Raw genomic sequence first — 16,978 nt, 5'->3', positions numbered from 1 at the left:
TGCTGCAACCTTTTGTAATTTTAACCGTTTGTTTCATATTGGCTGGCTTCCAACAATAGCTGAATTTGCAAAGCTAGCGAGCACAAATTCCGTTTCAGTGGTGTTTGCTATAATCTTTGCTACCCGGGTTAAATAAAGGTGAAATAAAATAAATAAAAGTTCCCTTGCGACAATTTAGCTTTTGCAACGAGACCATTACATATATTTAAGACAATGGTAGAAGAGAGTGTAGTTCTGTTGAGTTTGGACTTCAGTTTATCGCTAACCTTATCACAGGGACTTTGAAGCACTAACTTACATTGCTGATCTTGGAATAAATTGACGATAGCAAAGATTCCATCTTTGACGACGCCACATAAATGGAATAGGTACTAGCTAGCTTAATAGTTAATATTTGCGCGCTAGCTCTGCAAATTCAGCTAGTGTGTGTGTGTGTGTGTGTGAACCCTGCCAACATAAAACAAATCATTGCTATGGCGCGATTGACTGGATTAACCTCATGTCAGTCACGTGCATTGAGTGCCTTTCAGACAGTAGATACGAACCCTCTGTTACCTTGCCAACTAAGGAACTGGCAGTGGATCAAACCATTGTGAGGCAAAGGGTGGGGGTCGCAATCTTTTGAAACTTAAAAAAGCTCTATTAAGTGTCTATAATCAGCACAATTGCTTTCATTGCGTATTATTCATATTATTTAAATTACAGAGTTATGTTTACAGTGATATATTGGGGGGGACAAATCATATTTTTCCCAGGATGGGGGGGTCGTGTACCCCCCGTCCCCCCTGGGATTTCCGCCCCTGTTATGTAGCCTACGTTTGTGTATTGAATGTTATTCTACATTTGTTTGTCTGGGTCTTGAGAATCAGTTACCCTTTCTGACCAAGTCTGTAAAATAATGCGAGAACTGGGGGTATTTTGTCTTGAATAAAAGTAATAACGGAGAAGAATGGCAGGGTCTTGACAAGTTAATTTGATTGTGTAGGCTCACGTTTAATTTATGCTGTGACTAAATGAATATTAACTTGATAATGTACTTTATTGCTGGAGAACAGATGCAATAGGTAGGCCTGAGAAGATTTGATGTAAATATAGCCGAAGAATGGCACATGATAAACTGCGGGTTTAGATTCACGTGCAATTGATCAACTGCGGCGCTATCCATTGTGCTGAATCTCCGCTACAGCGTAACTGTTAGATTATCAGAGATTCAGATTTGTTTCCTCTGACAAAATCATCACAATAACCGAAGTATAAACAGCCACAACCTTCCCAAATTCCCTTGATAGCCAGGTGTAAGGGGAGAGGAAAGGACCGAAATGCATCTTTCAGTGAAAGGTAGGCTACTGTAATAACCTCATATTTGACCCGTCTGCCAACAGTGCCTCATAGACCGGTTAAAACTAGGCTACATCAATGAAATAGTGTGGTGACTTTGAGTTGATTAAATAGCAACAAATACAAGAACCCATTAGTGTATATTTCTCCATGTAGAGTGGTATAATCATGTTGGATTTTATTCGCTGCTTAACACCCTGCATCCCACAGCTGGCTTGCTTCTGAAGCTAAGCAGGGTTGGTCCTGGTCAGTCCCTAGATTGGAGACCAGTTGCTGCTGGAAGTGGTGTTGGAGGGCCAGTAGGAGTCACTCTTTCCTCTGGTCTAAAATAATATCCCAGGGCAGTGATTGGGGACATGTGCTGTCTTTCGGGTGGGACGTTAAACAGGTGTCCTGACTCTCTGTGGTCACTAAAGATCCCATGGCACTTATTGTTAGAGTAGGGGTGTTAACCCTGGTGTCCTGGCTAAATTCCCAATCTGGCCCTCATACCATCACGGTCACCTAATCATCCCAAGCTTACTATTGGCTCATTCACCCGCCCCATCCCCTGTAACTATTCCCCAGGTCATTGCTGTAAATGAGAATGTGTTCTCAGTCAACTTACCTGGTTAAATAAAACATATGCTTCTAAATAGCACTTTCGGTTTGAACGGGAAGCCTGGTAATTTCTTGCAATTTCCTCAGGAAGGAAAATTGGTAGGTTCTCTGGAAAAGATATGTCTCTACATGACCAATGAGGCCTACCCTCCTCCCCCAGCCATTGGGATGAACTTTGCGGGACCCCCACCCGAATACTCTACCAGGTACGGACGAGACATGGAGACAACTGTTCCTTTAATGTTTTGTACTCGTCTCATTAAAAATGGATTCATACTAAAGACTAGGTCAGAATACATTTGGACTCCCTCGCTCTTTGTCTTTCCCTCTCAAATCAACTCTTTACCGTGAAATGCTTGCTTACGAGCCCACCCCAACGATGCAGAGAACAAAACTATAGAATATATATATATATATATATATATATAGTACCAATCAAAAGTTTGGACACACCTACTTATTCAAAGGTTTTTCTTTATTTTGACTATTTTCTACATTGTAAAATAATAGTGAAGAACTCAAAACTATGAAATAACACATATGGAATCATGTAGTAACCAAAAAAGTGTTAAACATATCAAAATCTATTTTATATTTATATAGACTCTTCAATGTAGCCACCCTTTGCACACTCTTGGCATTCTCTCAACCAGCTTCACCTGGATTGCTTTTCCAAAAGGACAGATTTCCACCGGTCTAATGTCCATTGCTGGTGTTTCTTGGCCCAAGCAAGTCTCTTCTTCTTATTGGTGTCCTTTAGTAGTGGTTTCTTTGCAGCAATTTGACCATGAAGGCCTGATTCACGTAGTCTCCTCTGAACAGTTGATGTTGAGATGTGTCTGTTACTTGAACTTTACAGCAGAGGTAACTCTGGGTCTTCCTTTCCTGTGGCGGTCCTCATGAGAGACATAGCGCTTGATGGATTTTGCAACTGCACTTGAAGAAACATTCAAAGTTCTTGAAATTTTCCGGATTCACTGAACTTCATGTCTTAAAATAATAATAGACTTTTGTTTCTCTTTGCTTATTTGAGCTGTTCTTGCCATGATATGGACTTGGTATTTTACCAAATAGGGCTATCTTCTGTATACCACCCCTACCTTGTCACAAAACAAGTGATTGGCTCAAACGCACTAAGAAGGAAATAAATTCCACAAATTAACTTTGAACAAGGCACACCTGTTAATTAAAATGCATTCCAGGTGAGTACCTCATGAAGCTGGTTGAGTGAATGCCAAGAGTGTGCAAAGCTGTCATCAAGGCAAAGGGTGGCTACTTTGAAGAATCTCAAATATAAAATATATTTTGATTTGTTTAACACTTTTTTGGTTACTTCAGGATTCCTTATGTGTTATTTCATACTTTTGATGTTCTACAATGTAGAAAATTGTAAAAAAAATAAAGAAACCCTGGAATGAGTAGGTGTGTCCAAACTTTTGACTGGTACTGTATATATTGTAACACGAGGAATAAAATACCCAAGAATAAAGCTATATACAAGGAGTACAGGTTCCAGATCAGTGTGCAGGGGTACGAGGTATTTGAAGTAGATATGTACAAGAAGGCAGGGTAAAGTGACTAGGCATCAGGATTGATAATAATAATAATAATAGCAAAATAAAGAACAGAGCAGCAGCTGCAAATGATGAGTGTAAAGTTGTGTGTTTGTGAGAGTGTGTAATGTGGATGCATGTGTGTTTGGGTTGTGTCGTTTGTGTGTGTGTGTGTGTGTGTGTGTGTGTGTGTGTGTGTGTGTGTGTGTGTGTGTGTGTGTGTGTGTGTGTGTGGGAGTGTGAATGTAGTGTGTGTGAGTGTGCATATGCTTTGTATACAGTCTAGTGATTGTGCGTAGGGTCAGAGCAAGACCCTTTAACTTTTTGAGGATGCGAGTGCCCATGCCACGACTGTGCGGGTGTGTGTGGACCATGTTAGGTCGCCAAGGAACAGCCCTGTTGATGTGGATGGGGACGTGCTCTCCCCTCTTGCTCCTGTAGACCACGATCAGCTCCTTGGTCTTACTGGCATTGAGGGAGAGGTTGTCCTGGCACCACAATGCCAAGTCTCTGACCTCTCATCGCCTTCGTGTCGTCAGCAAACTTGACACACTGGGTCCCGACACACTGGGTCCCAACCCACTGGCTCCAACCTCCTGTCTCCAACCCTCTGGATCCAATCTCCATCTCTTCATTACTTGGTTATGAAAACCCCCTGGCCCCAAAGCACTGGCCCAACCTCTCTTCATTACTTTTTAAGGCAGACAGGTCCAGAGGGTGCGCCCCTGGCTGTCCCTCACGTCTAGATCCAGCAGAGACTGAACCAGGACCTCCATAGCATGGTGGTGGCTGTGGTACGCCTGAATAGAAAGACAAACACAGTCTCAAGCAAAGTCCAGTGGTACGCCTGAATCGATATATAATCAATGTCCTATAGTAGACCAGTGGTACGCCTGAACAGAAATACAGTGCTAGACCTCTAAAGTAGACCAGAGTCTTTCAATCGGGAGCCCATTTTTGCTCCCGCCCAGCATCAACATCGGAGGTCCCTGCCAAGCGTGGGATTGAGAAACAAACACTCTACTTCTCCTCTGAGGTTGATTAACTCAAATGGCAAAATAAGGAAATCATCCTCATCATCACTGTGTAGAATATGCATGTATTTTACACGAATCAGGAATAGATAGGAATTTGGTGTGTGAGTCTGTCTGGACAGTCAACTTCCTGTGGAAAATCAACACCATGCCTGCTTCCCAGATAGCACCCTATTCCCTATGTAGTGAACTACTTTTGATCAGGGCCTATAAGGATCTGGTCAAAAGTAGTGTACTAAATAGGGAATAGGGTGCCATTTGTCATATGGAGACCACTACAGGAGCAGGTAGGCTTTACTCACAGCGAGGTGTAGAGGGCTGATGGGAGCTCTGACATCAAAGTCGTTTCAGGATGTCTGTCCCTGAGCTTTCAATTAGTTGAGGAAAGACAAGGACGGCCAGTTCAGACTTGTAACATATTTACTTGGAAGGTTAGTCTAGTAGCATGTGTAACATGGTAAATCTCAGTGACCAGCCCCTGCAGACATACTGGGGTGTTGCATCCATACCTTAAACAAGCAAGTGTGAGGAAAAGTTACCAACTGGCACTTACCACATCTAAAGGTGTTTCACTTGCAATCTGGAAAAAGAACATCAAGAGTGACGATGCGTCCACGACAAACATGCAGCCACACCTTAAAACCTACTGTTGGGTTCTGAGAATATGAAATATACTAATTCATGTCACTGAGGGAGAGAGCTTAATGTATAACGTTTACATTATGTCAGGTTAGGGGTCACATCCACTTGAATGTCCTTCATATGACGAACCTCCTACAGAGCAAATGAGGAAAATATGATATATTATGATTTATGTTAGTAACAATACAATATGGGAATTTTATCCCAAAGCTACCTACAGCTAACATATATATATTTAAGTATGTGATCTATGTAAATAAATAAATATATCACAGCTGTAAAACTGTATGGTGGAGGCCTACCCATTTCCCAGGAGCATTGTAAAAAGTGGATTTGGGTACAGTGTTTATTTCCCCCTAATATCTTTGAAGATTCTGAGACCATTAGGGTTAAACATTACAGATATAAATGCAATATATGGAGTAGAAAAGATTGCCTGCCCACCAAAGAATCAACATATGTTCTACATGGTCTATTTCTATCTGAATGTAACACCTCAATCAAGCTTGTTAATTGATCGTTAAGTCATGTTTGTCAGGTAAACGGTCATTAGTGGCCTATATAAGCCTCATACAGGCCATGGGAAGACATTACCTGTTGATAACACAGACTATTCTCATGATCATGGGAGGTGTGAGAGAATTGCTGCTCTTTGTGATGACTGTGGGGGTTGTCAAAGGTTGGTTCACTAACGTTTTATTTGGATTGAAGGGATTTGTTTGGGAAATATGCTTAACTTTATAAGTTGGAGATTCAAATTTGACTGTCTGTTTCTTCCGCATTGGTCATCTATTATTAATATATGTAGCTATTTTGTGTGAACTCAACTTCTGTCAACACTTTCTCCTCAGTTTCTTGTTACCCTGTTGGAAAGTCCCAGAAGCAAGATCAAGTCTCTCTGCAGAGGAGACTTGGAGGTAAGTGTTTCTTTCCACAACCCTTCTAGCTATGTTCTTTGTCACTGTCTATGGTGCTGCTGTGTTTGACACTCATTCAACACCATAGAGTAACTCAGTCTAAATAACGTTGTCAAAGCCTTTGATTTGGTAATTTTGCTTGTGTACCTTAACCTACGTTTTTCAGAGCTGTCATCAAATGACGTCTCCATTGAGCATGCCCTGGCCTTGCTCCGATCCATAGGGTCTGACGCTAAACAAGACAGAGAAGGTACGGCCTGAAACATATACTTTGAAAACTGTTGGGTTCAACATTCGACTGGCAATTCGGCCTAGACCGTGTGGAACAGATGTGTTGCTGTAGAATACCCAACTGTTCCTTTTGTTTTTTCTATAGAGTATTTAGAGACTAACGAAGTAGAATCCCAAGCTTCTCCAAACCATGGTAGCTCTCAGGCAAATGATGCCCTGTCCTCTGAGGAGAAGCTGAGGCGCATGTCCTCTGACGACGCTGCGACTGGCCCGTCTGACGACGCTACCTCTGAAGCTGCGACTGGCCCGTCTGACGACGCTACCTCTGAAGCTGCGACTGGCCCGTCTGACGACGCTACCTCTGAAGCTGCGACTGGCCCGTCTGACGCACGCTACCTCTGAAGCTGCGACTGGCCCGTCTGACGCACGCTACCTCTGAAGCTGCGACTGGCCCGTCTGACGACGCTACCTCTGAAGCTGCGACTGGCCCGTCTGACGACGCTACCTCTGAAGCTGCGACTGGCCCGTCTGACGACGCTACCTCTGAAGCTGCGACTGGCCCGTCTGACGCACGCTACCTCTGAAGCTGCGACTGGCCCCGTCTGACGACGCTACCTCTGAAGCTGCGACTGGCCCCGTCTGACGACGCTACCTCTGAAGCTGCGACTGGCCCCGTCTGACGCACGCTACCTCTGAAGCTGCGACTGGCCCGTCTGACGACGCTACCTCTGAAGCTGCGACTGGCCCCGTCTGACGACGCTACCTCTGAAGCTGCGACTGGCCCGTCTGACGACGCTACCTCTGAAGCTGCGACTGGCCCCGTCTGACGACGCTACCTCTGAAGCTGCGACTGGCCCGTCTGACGACGCTACCTCTGAAGCTGCGACTGGCCCCGTCTGACGACGCTACCTCTGAAGCTGCGACTGGCCCCGTCTGACGACGCTACCTCTGAAGCTGCGACTGGCCCCGTCTGACGACGCTACCTCTGAAGCTGCGACTGGCCCCCGCCTGACGACGCTACCTCTGAAGCTGCGACTGGCCCCGCCTGACGACGCTACCTCTGAAGCTGCGACTGGCCCCCGCCTGACGACGCTACCTCTGAAGCTGCGACTGGCCCCCGTCTGACGCACGCTACCTCTGAAGCTGCGACTGGCCCCCGTCTGACGACGCTACCTCTGAAGCTGCGACTGGCCCCCGTCTGACGCACGCTACCTCTGAAGCTGCGACTGGCCCCCGTCTGACGACGCTACCTCTGAAGCTGCGACTGGCCCCGCCTGACGACGCTACCTCTGAAGCTGCGACTGGCCCCCGTCTGACGACGCTACCTCTGAAGCTGCGACTGGCCCCCGTCTGACGCACGCTACCTCTGAAGCTGCGACTGGCCCCCGTCTGACGACGCTACCTCTGAAGCTGCGACTGGCCCCCCGTCTGACGACGCTACCTCTGAAGCTGCGACTGGCCCCCCGTCTGACCACGCTACCTCTGAAGCTGCGACTGGCCCCCGTCTGACGACGCTACCTCTGAAGCTGCGACTGGCCCCGTCTGCGCCTGACGAACGCGCTACCTCTGAAGCTGCGACTGGCCCCCCGTCTGACGACGCTACCTCTAAGGAACTGTTCACCGCTTCATCGGAGCCCCCGTTGACCACAAACATGGATATCTGACGTGGGACATGGTGCTCGGGGTCCATGCAAGAGTTCATGGGTACTCTAGTCCAGGTTGTCTGTGTGTGTAACTGCATTTGCTTGTTTTGGCTCAATTAAACATTAACTGTAATACTTGTGTCCTCAGTATTGTTTTGGCGGTTCCTACTTGGCAACATTTATTTTGCATTATAACCATGCTTTGGCCTCAGCAATATATTAATACTTTGACCCCTGTGTTTAAGCTACATTTGCTCAGTGTTGGTCAATTTATGCTAGTAGCATCACATGATGTGGAATGGGTTCTAGTTCATTTTAACTTGATGGTTGTGGAACACAGTGTCTGGGGTTGGTACATATGAGGATGTTGCTAGAATCGGGGTTTCAGTGCTAACTAATATCACGGTTGTCAACTTGCATTTAAATTACTCTGCTGGGTGTCTTCTCTCCTGACTGACTTGGTTTCCTATTAGTGAATGCTTACATGTGAAACCAGCTCTCGTCTCATTAGCCCATCGTTTTGGCGGTTGGTCTTCATATCCCAGTGACAATCCAAACTTTCAGGTTAAATAAGTCAATGCTAACCTGCTTTAGCTGGCAGGCTGCTATCAGGTCCTAGCTCTCCCAGAGTTGCTTGTAGCGCCTCTAACCTAGGGTTTGATGGGGGGAACAGTTTTACCAGGATTTCCCACCCACTCCGATTACATGGGAGAAATTAACCGGTTAATTTCTATGAAAAGCGTGAGGTGAAGTCTGTTCATACAGGCCTTCTCTATCCGCATGATCAACGCTCGGGGTGTGCGTCGTACTTATAGTCGCCATGAATTCAAAGAGCATGTACACGCAACCTTTAAATGCAGTTAATACAGCAACAAAATTGGCTCCAACTTTTGAGCTACCGGTAGGTATCTGCTTTAATTCAAAACAATTTCTGTGGCACCGCTTTACTCACTTATGCCAACCTGAATTCAGCCTGTTTTGAAGCAAGTTAAACCGTTACGGCCTATGCAAATATTTTGTTTGCTACAGGGTAGGCCTTCCAGGTTATTTTATGTAGCAGGGGCGAAAATCTGATATCAACTTTGGAGGGGACAATTACATGACATTTTCTGAAGAGCAATTCCTGAGGGGGACACCAAAAGTAGTGCTGTAACACACAGCCTACGTTGTAATATGGTAAATGTATATTGAGGAACCAAAGAAATAAGGTGTTTGCCGTACTCCTAACTACCGGTACCCAAAACTACACAACTAATCACAACAGCAATACCATTGCCTTTAACAGATCTTAGTTCAGTCACCAGTGTAAGTTGAGAGTGGGGGTATCCATGGCATTTTCCAATTATGTTCCTATTTTACAAGTCAAAAAAATGGAGAACCTTTCATAATGTTGCCAAACAAAGACTCAACAAACTTACCTGAGACTCCCTGTCTCTGCCAGTCTGTCCCCAGCTCTGCCGTCTGTGTGCCATCTGTTGCCTGCTCTGCCTAATGACATCATTGTGAAACATTTTCATTAGCATTTCACTTCTTTCTTATGAACATTTTATCAACTAGTCTTTGAGATATTAGGCTACTAGGGTTCTTACTTTGCATTTTGGTGTACTGAAAAATACTCTGATGTCCGTCTTTTTTCTGCCATTTTTCTACCTGGCTGGCCACACACACACACACACACAGTGTGTAGGTTATTTACAGTAGGAGATGGGCTTCTATCATATCTTCTATCATTCTATATGGGCTTCGATCTAAAAGGTAGCTAGCAAATGTGAAACGGATTGCAGTGACAAGAGTTGACAGCTGTATGAGTTCACCATTTACACAACATATGCTGCAACCTTTTGTAATTTTAACCGTTTGTTTCATATTGGCTGGCTTCCAACAATAGCTGAATTTGCAAAGCTAGCGAGCACAAATTCCGTTTCAGTGGTGTTTGCTATAATCTTTGCTACCCGGGTTAAATAAAGGTGAAATAAAATAAATAAAAGTTCCCTTGCGACAATTTAGCTTTTGCAACGAGACCATTACATATATTTAAGACAATGGTAGAAGAGAGTGTAGTTCTGTTCAGTTTGGACTTCAGTTTATCGCTAACCTTATCACAGGGACTTTGAAGCACTAACTTACATTGCTGATCTTGGAATAAATTGACGATAGCAAAGATTCCATCTTTGACGACGCCACATAAATGGAATAGGTACTAGCTAGCTTAATAGTTAATATTTGCGCGCTAGCTCTGCAAATTCAGCTAGTGTGTGTGTGTGTGTGTGAACCCTGCCAACATAAAACAAATCATTGCTATGGCGCGATTGACTGGATTAACCTCATGTCAGTCACGTGCATTGAGTGCCTTTCAGACAGTAGATACGAACCCTCTGTTACCTTGCCAACTAAGGAACTGGCAGTGGATCAAACCATTGTGAGGCAAAGGGTGGGGGGGTCGCAATCGTTTGAAACTTAAAAAAGCTCTATTAAGTGTCTATAATCAGCACAATTGCTTTCATTGCGTATTATTCATATTATTTAAATTACAGAGTTATGTTTACAGTGATATATTGGGGGGGACAAATCATATTTTTCCCAGGATGGGGGGGGTCGTGTACCCCCGTCCCCCCTGGGATTTCCGCCCCTGTTATGTAGCCTACGTTTGTGTATTGAATGTTATTCTACATTTGTTTGTCTGGGTCTTGAGAATCAGTTACCCTTTCTGACCAAGTCTGTAAAATAATGCGAGAACTGGGGGTATTTTGTCTTGAATAAAAGTAATAACGGAGAAGAATGGCAGGGTCTTGACAAGTTAATTTGATTGTGTAGGCTCACGTTTAATTTATGCTGTGACTAAATGAATATTAACTTGATAATGTACTTTATTGCTGGAGAACAGATGCAATAGGTAGGCCTGAGAAGATTTGATGTAAATATAGCCGAAGAATGGCACATGATAAACTGCGGGTTTAGATTCACGTGCAATTGATCAACTGCGGCGCTATCCATTGTGCTGAATCTCCGCTACAGCGTAACTGTTAGATTATCAGAGATTCAGATTTGTTTCCTCTGACAAAATCATCACAATAACCGAAGTATAAACAGCCACAACCTTCCCAAATTCCCTTGATAGCCAGGTGTAAGGGGAGAGGAAAGGACCGAAATGCATCTTTCAGTGAAAGGTAGGCTACTGTAATAACCTCATATTTGACCCGTCGGCCAACAGTGCCTCATAGACCGGTTAAAACTAGGCTACATCAATGAAATAGTGTGGTGACTTTGAGTTGATTAAATAGCAACAAATACAAGAACCCATTAGTGTATATTTCTCCATGTAGAGTGGTATAATCATGTTGGATTTTATTCGCTGCTTAACACCCTGCATCCCACAGCTGGCTTGCTTCTGAAGCTAAGCAGGGTTGGTCCTGGTCAGTCCCTAGATTGGAGACCAGTTGCTGCTGGAAGTGGTGTTGGAGGGCCAGTAGGAGTCACTCTTTCCTCTGGTCTAAAATAATATCCCAGGGCAGTGATTGGGGACATGTGCTGTCTTTCGGGTGGGACGTTAAACAGGTGTCCTGACTCTCTGTGGTCACTAAAGATCCCATGGCACTTATTGTTAGAGTAGGGGTGTTAACCCTGGTGTCCTGGCTAAATTCCCAATCTGGCCCTCATACCATCACGGTCACCTAATCATCCCAAGCTTACTATTGGCTCATTCACCCCCCATCCCCTGTAACTATTCCCCAGGTCATTGCTGTAAATGAGAATGTGTTCTCAGTCAACTTACCTGGTTAAATAAAACATATGCTTCTAAATAGCACTTTCGGTTTGAACGGGAAGCCTGGTAATTTCTTGCAATTTCCTCAGGAAGGAAAATTGGTAGGTTCTCTGGAAAAGATATGTCTCTACATGACCAATGAGGCCTACCCTCCTCCCCCAGCCATTGGGATGAACTTTGCGGGACCCCCACCCGAATACTCTACCAGGTACGGACGAGACATGGAGACAACTGTTCCTTTAATGTTTTGTACTCGTCTCATTAAAAATGGATTCATACTAAAGACTAGGTCAGAATACATTTGGACTCCCTCGCTCTTTGTCTTTCCCTCTCAAATCAACTCTTTACCGTGAAATGCTTGCTTACGAGCCCACCCCAACGATGCAGAGAACAAAACTATAGAATATATATATATATATATAGTACCAATCAAAAGTTTGGACACACCTACTTATTCAAAGGTTTTTCTTTATTTTGACTATTTTCTACATTGTAAAATAATAGTGAAGAACTCAAAACTATGAAATAACACATATGGAATCATGTAGTAACCAAAAAAGTGTTAAACATATCAAAATCTATTTTATATTTATATAGACTCTTCAATGTAGCCACCCTTTGCACACTCTTGGCATTCTCTCAACCAGCTTCACCTGGATTGCTTTTCCAAAAGGACAGATTTCCACCGGTCTAATGTCCATTGCTGGTGTTTCTTGGCCCAAGCAAGTCTCTTCTTCTTATTGGTGTCCTTTAGTAGTGGTTTCTTTGCAGCAATTTGACCATGAAGGCCTGATTCACGTAGTCTCCTCTGAACAGTTGATGTTGAGATGTGTCTGTTACTTGAACTTTACAGCAGAGGTAACTCTGGGTCTTCCTTTCCTGTGGCGGTCCTCATGAGAGACATAGCGCTTGATGGATTTTGCAACTGCACTTGAAGAAACATTCAAAGCTCTTGAAATTTTCCGGATTCACTGAACTTCATGTCTTAAAATAATAATAGACTTTTGTTTTCTCTTTGCTTATTTGAGCTGTTCTTGCCATGATATGGACTTGGTATTTTACCAAATAGGGCTATCTTCTGTATACCACCCCTACCTTGTCACAAAACAAGTGATTGGCTCAAACGCACTAAGAAGGAAATAAATTCCACAAATTAACTTTGAACAAAGCACACCTGTTAATTGAAATGCATTCCAGGTGAGTACCTCATGAAGCTGGTTGAGTGAATGCCAAGAGTGTGCAAAGCTGTCATCAAGGCAAAGGGTAGCTACTTTGAAGAATCTCAAATATAAAATATATTTTGATTTGTTTAACACTTTTTTGGTTACTTCAGGATTCCTTATGTGTTATTTCATACTTTTGATGTTCTACAATGTAGAAAATTGTAAAAAAATAAAAAACCCTGGAATAGTAGGTTCCAAACTTTTGACTGGTACTGTATATATTGTAACGCGAGGAATAAAATACCCAAGAATAAAGCTATATACAAGGAGTACAGGTTCCAGATCAGTGTGCAGGGGTACGAGGTATTTGAAGTAGATATGTACAAGAAGGCTGGGTAAAGTGACTAGGCATCAGGATTGATAATAATAATAATAATAGCAAAATAAAGAACAGAGCAGCAGCTGCAAATGATGAGTGTAAAGGTGTGTGTTTGTGAGAGTGTGTAATGTGGATGCATGTGTGTTTGGGTTGTGTCGGTTTTGTGTGTGTGTGTGTGTGTGTGTGTGTGTGTGTGTGTGTGTGTGTGTGTGTGTGTGTGTGTGTGTGTGTGTGTGTGTGTGTGGGAGTGTGAATGTAGTGTGTGTGAGTGTGCATATGCTTTGTATACAGTCTAGTGATTGTGCGTAGGGTCAGAGCAAGACCCTTTAACTTTTTGAGGATGCGAGTGCCCATGCCAACGACTGTGCGGGTGTGTGTGGACCATGTTAGGTCGCCAAGGAACAGCCCTGTTGATGTGGATGGGGACGTGCTCTCCCCTCTTGCTCCTGTAGACCACGATCAGCTCCTTGGTCTTACTGGCATTGAGGGAGAGGTTGTCCTGGCACCACAATGCCAAGTCTCTGACTTCTCATCGCCTTCGTGTCGTCAGCAAACTTGACACACTGGGTCCCGACACACTGGGTCCCAACCCACTGGCTCCAACCTCCTGTCTCCAACCCTCTGGATCCAATCTCCATCTCTTCATTACTTGGTTATGAAAACCCCTGGCCCCAACGCACTGGCCCAACTCTCTTCATTCTTTCTTATAAATCCCTGGCCCCCTCCAACCCCGCCCCTGGCCCAACCTCCATATCTTCATTACTTGAAAGGAAATCATTCTCCAACACACTAGAGCTCTGTCTTTTCGTGGCGTTGTAATTGAACAGGGACTACACAGTTGAATGCGGGGAGGTGTATGTATGCATTGATTCACATCCACCCCAAGGTCCAGGAGTTGCTTGACCGTGCTGATCATGCCACTGAAGGCTGCATAGTGGAGAGGGGTGTAGGCCTTCTTGTCTTTACAGGACACCTCTGATCCATGAGAGGCCAGCAGTTTCACCTCCTCAATGTGCACTATGGGGGAGGGGAAGAGAGACAGAGAGAGAAACAGAGATGGAGAGAGAGAGAGACATGCAAAGAGATAGGCTGAGATATAGAGGGAGAGAGGTTAGTTTACAGTGGTACACAGCACCATTAGCAATACCTACATCGTGTTAGTACAATTGAAAACCTACATCTTATCAACATACTTAGTCCATCATTCTGACATAATAACACACTAGAGGTAGACCATACAGCTGAGCTGTGAGGGTAACACACAGCCAATTCATTCACTCACTGGGATAAGGACATTAGTCAGAATGTAAATGATGTGGTCAACTCATTACCCATGTAAGCAGCCCAGTGGATTGCTCGGCGGTCCTTCTTGTCAAAAGCATTAATGTTGGCTCCTCTGGAGAGAAGCAGCCTCACCATCTAACAGGAAAAGGAGAGAGAAACAAAACACAGGCTGAGGAAAACTAAAGCAAAATCTGCAAAAATCTGGCATCAAAGCCTCTCTTGAACAAACTCAAGCATACAACTAGGGCTGTGACGGTCATGGGACTTCCGGTGTTGGTGATTGGCGTGCCGTATGTACACAGTCATCGACATAACTGACAGCCGACGGACGGACGGACGGACGGGGGAAACATTAGCAAAGGAAAACAGAGTGTTTAGGCCTAACTGTCTTGCTCATAGGCATGCGAGTCTCAAGTTAAGGGGAAGCTAATTTTCACCATAAAAAATATATAAAGCATTCTATGCATCATCACATTTACAGACTTATGTAAGATAGCTAACTATTGCTAATGTGATTAGTAAATTGGATAGTCATCCTTTAGGCTAATAATATAACTCAATCACCGTTCGCAAAAAAACGGCTTTTCAATGCAGCGCGTGATGGAGTAAGGCTAGGCAACCTATATCAGATATGTTTCTCTTTACAGGAAAAAAAATTGGCCTTTTTAAAATATGTTTTATCGTGCAATTCTACTACACTTTATATGACTATAGAGATTAGCAGAATCTTTTTCAATATGACTTTCAAGTGGCACTGACCCAGGGATAAAGAAAGTGAATATGCACACTCACCGGGGATATAGCCAATGCCAAAAATACTGTTCGCTCAATTAAGTTGAGAATTTTGATAACTAAAAGACAGATTAGTCTTTTCATTGTCTTCTCTTTGAAGCAATAGCCAATTGCTTTCCAAACTATGTTAGCCTGAGATAGTGTTCAGTCTTTCGTGAGATGCACTGTCAGGCTCATGTAAGAAGTCATATTTACACTTGACCACGTCTGACAGACAAGGGTGGAAAAGACAAAAAACTGGTAATAACCAGGGTTGAGTCCCAAATGGCAACCCTATTCCCTATATCGTACACTACTTTTGACCTGAGCCCATAGGGCTTTGGTTTAAAGTAGTGCACGAAGTAGGGTATAGGTTGCCATTTGGGATGCAGCCCTAATGTCAAAATCTCTTTATTTCAGGAATTGTATCCAAAACCCAAGTGACTTACTGTCTATTCCCGTCTTGAAAGTCCACTGCACTCTGGAGGTCAGCATTTCCAATCAGCAAACGCAAACACTCTGAATGACCGTTGGTAGCTAGAGGAGGATAAACAGAGAGGATATAAGAATGTCAGATGATTGACCGTTGGTAGCTAGAGGAGGATAAACAGAGAGGATATAAGAATGTCAGATGATTGACCGTTGGTAGCTAGAGGAGGATAAACAGAGAGGATATAAGAATGTCAGATGATTGACCGTTGGTAGCTAGAGGAGGATAAACAGAGAGGATATGAGCAGATTGCTGGACGACTATAACCTTCACATGAACAGACAGATTTCTAGAACAGTGGTGTTGCTAGATGACATCCTCATGATGTTAACACAGCAGATAATAAAGAATTTTGGGGCTGAGGCCATCGAAGCCTGTCACCTGCTAGCTGTGTACCTGGCTCTGGATAGAAGTCTCCCCTGTGCACTGATGTAGGATCAGCTTACCCTCCCTAGATCCTCAATCATTAGTGGAGAACATGACAAAAAAATGACCTTAGATCAGTGTCTAGTGTGTATTTTCACACTATACCATGTAACATCCCTAGAGTGGACATTGTCGTCCTAGCAACATGACCAAACAAATGGCCATCTTGGTCAGGAAAACTTTTAATTACAGAAGCTCTATGTGATATTCTATGTGTACATGCAGTGTGGATGGGGGTCCTCTTCAGGGTGAAGTCCTTAACCAGGATGGAGGCTCCCTGGTTGATGAGGACGTCAACACAGTCCACATGGCTTTTTAAGGCAGACAGGTCCAGAGGGTGCGCCCCTGGCTGTCCCTCACGTCTAGATCCAGCAGAGACTGAACCAGGACCTCCATAGCATGGTGGTGGCCGTGGTACGCCTGAATAGAAACACAAACACAGTCTCAAGCAAAGTCCAGTGGTACGCCTGAATAGATATATATTCGATGTCCTATAGTAGACCAGTGGTACGCCTGAACAGAAATACATTGCTAGACCTCTAAAGTAGACCAGAGTCTATCAATCGGGAGCCCATTTTTGCTCCCGCCCAGCATCAACATCGGAGGTCCCTGCCAAGCGTGGGATTGAGAAACAAACACTCTACTTCTCCTCTGAGGTTGATTAACTCAAATGGCAAAATAAGGAAATCATCCTCATCATCACTGTGTAGAATATGCATGTATTTTACACGAATCAGGAATAGA

The 16,978-nt window shown here is 44.0% G+C and overlaps 1 pseudogene across 1 annotated transcript; it reads left to right on the top strand.

Annotated features, from left to right (window-relative positions):
• The first annotated feature begins 5,740 nt into the window (after positions 1-5,740).
• LOC123733368 (polysialoglycoprotein-like) lies at positions 5,741-8,091 on the top strand (annotated as a pseudogene). The gene is made up of 4 exons (XR_006763745.1): positions 5,741-5,846; positions 6,019-6,084; positions 6,251-6,334; positions 6,461-8,091. The product of XR_006763745.1 is annotated as a polysialoglycoprotein-like (transcript).
• The last annotated feature ends 8,887 nt before the right edge of the window (positions 8,092-16,978 follow it).

The sequence above is a fragment of the Salmo salar genome, unplaced genomic scaffold (genome assembly GCF_905237065.1).
Source record: "Salmo salar unplaced genomic scaffold, Ssal_v3.1, whole genome shotgun sequence".
NCBI lineage: Eukaryota > Metazoa > Chordata > Actinopteri > Salmoniformes > Salmonidae > Salmo > Salmo salar.
Note: the sequence above shows the minus strand (reverse complement) of the source record. Positions and strands in the feature narration are given on the sequence as shown.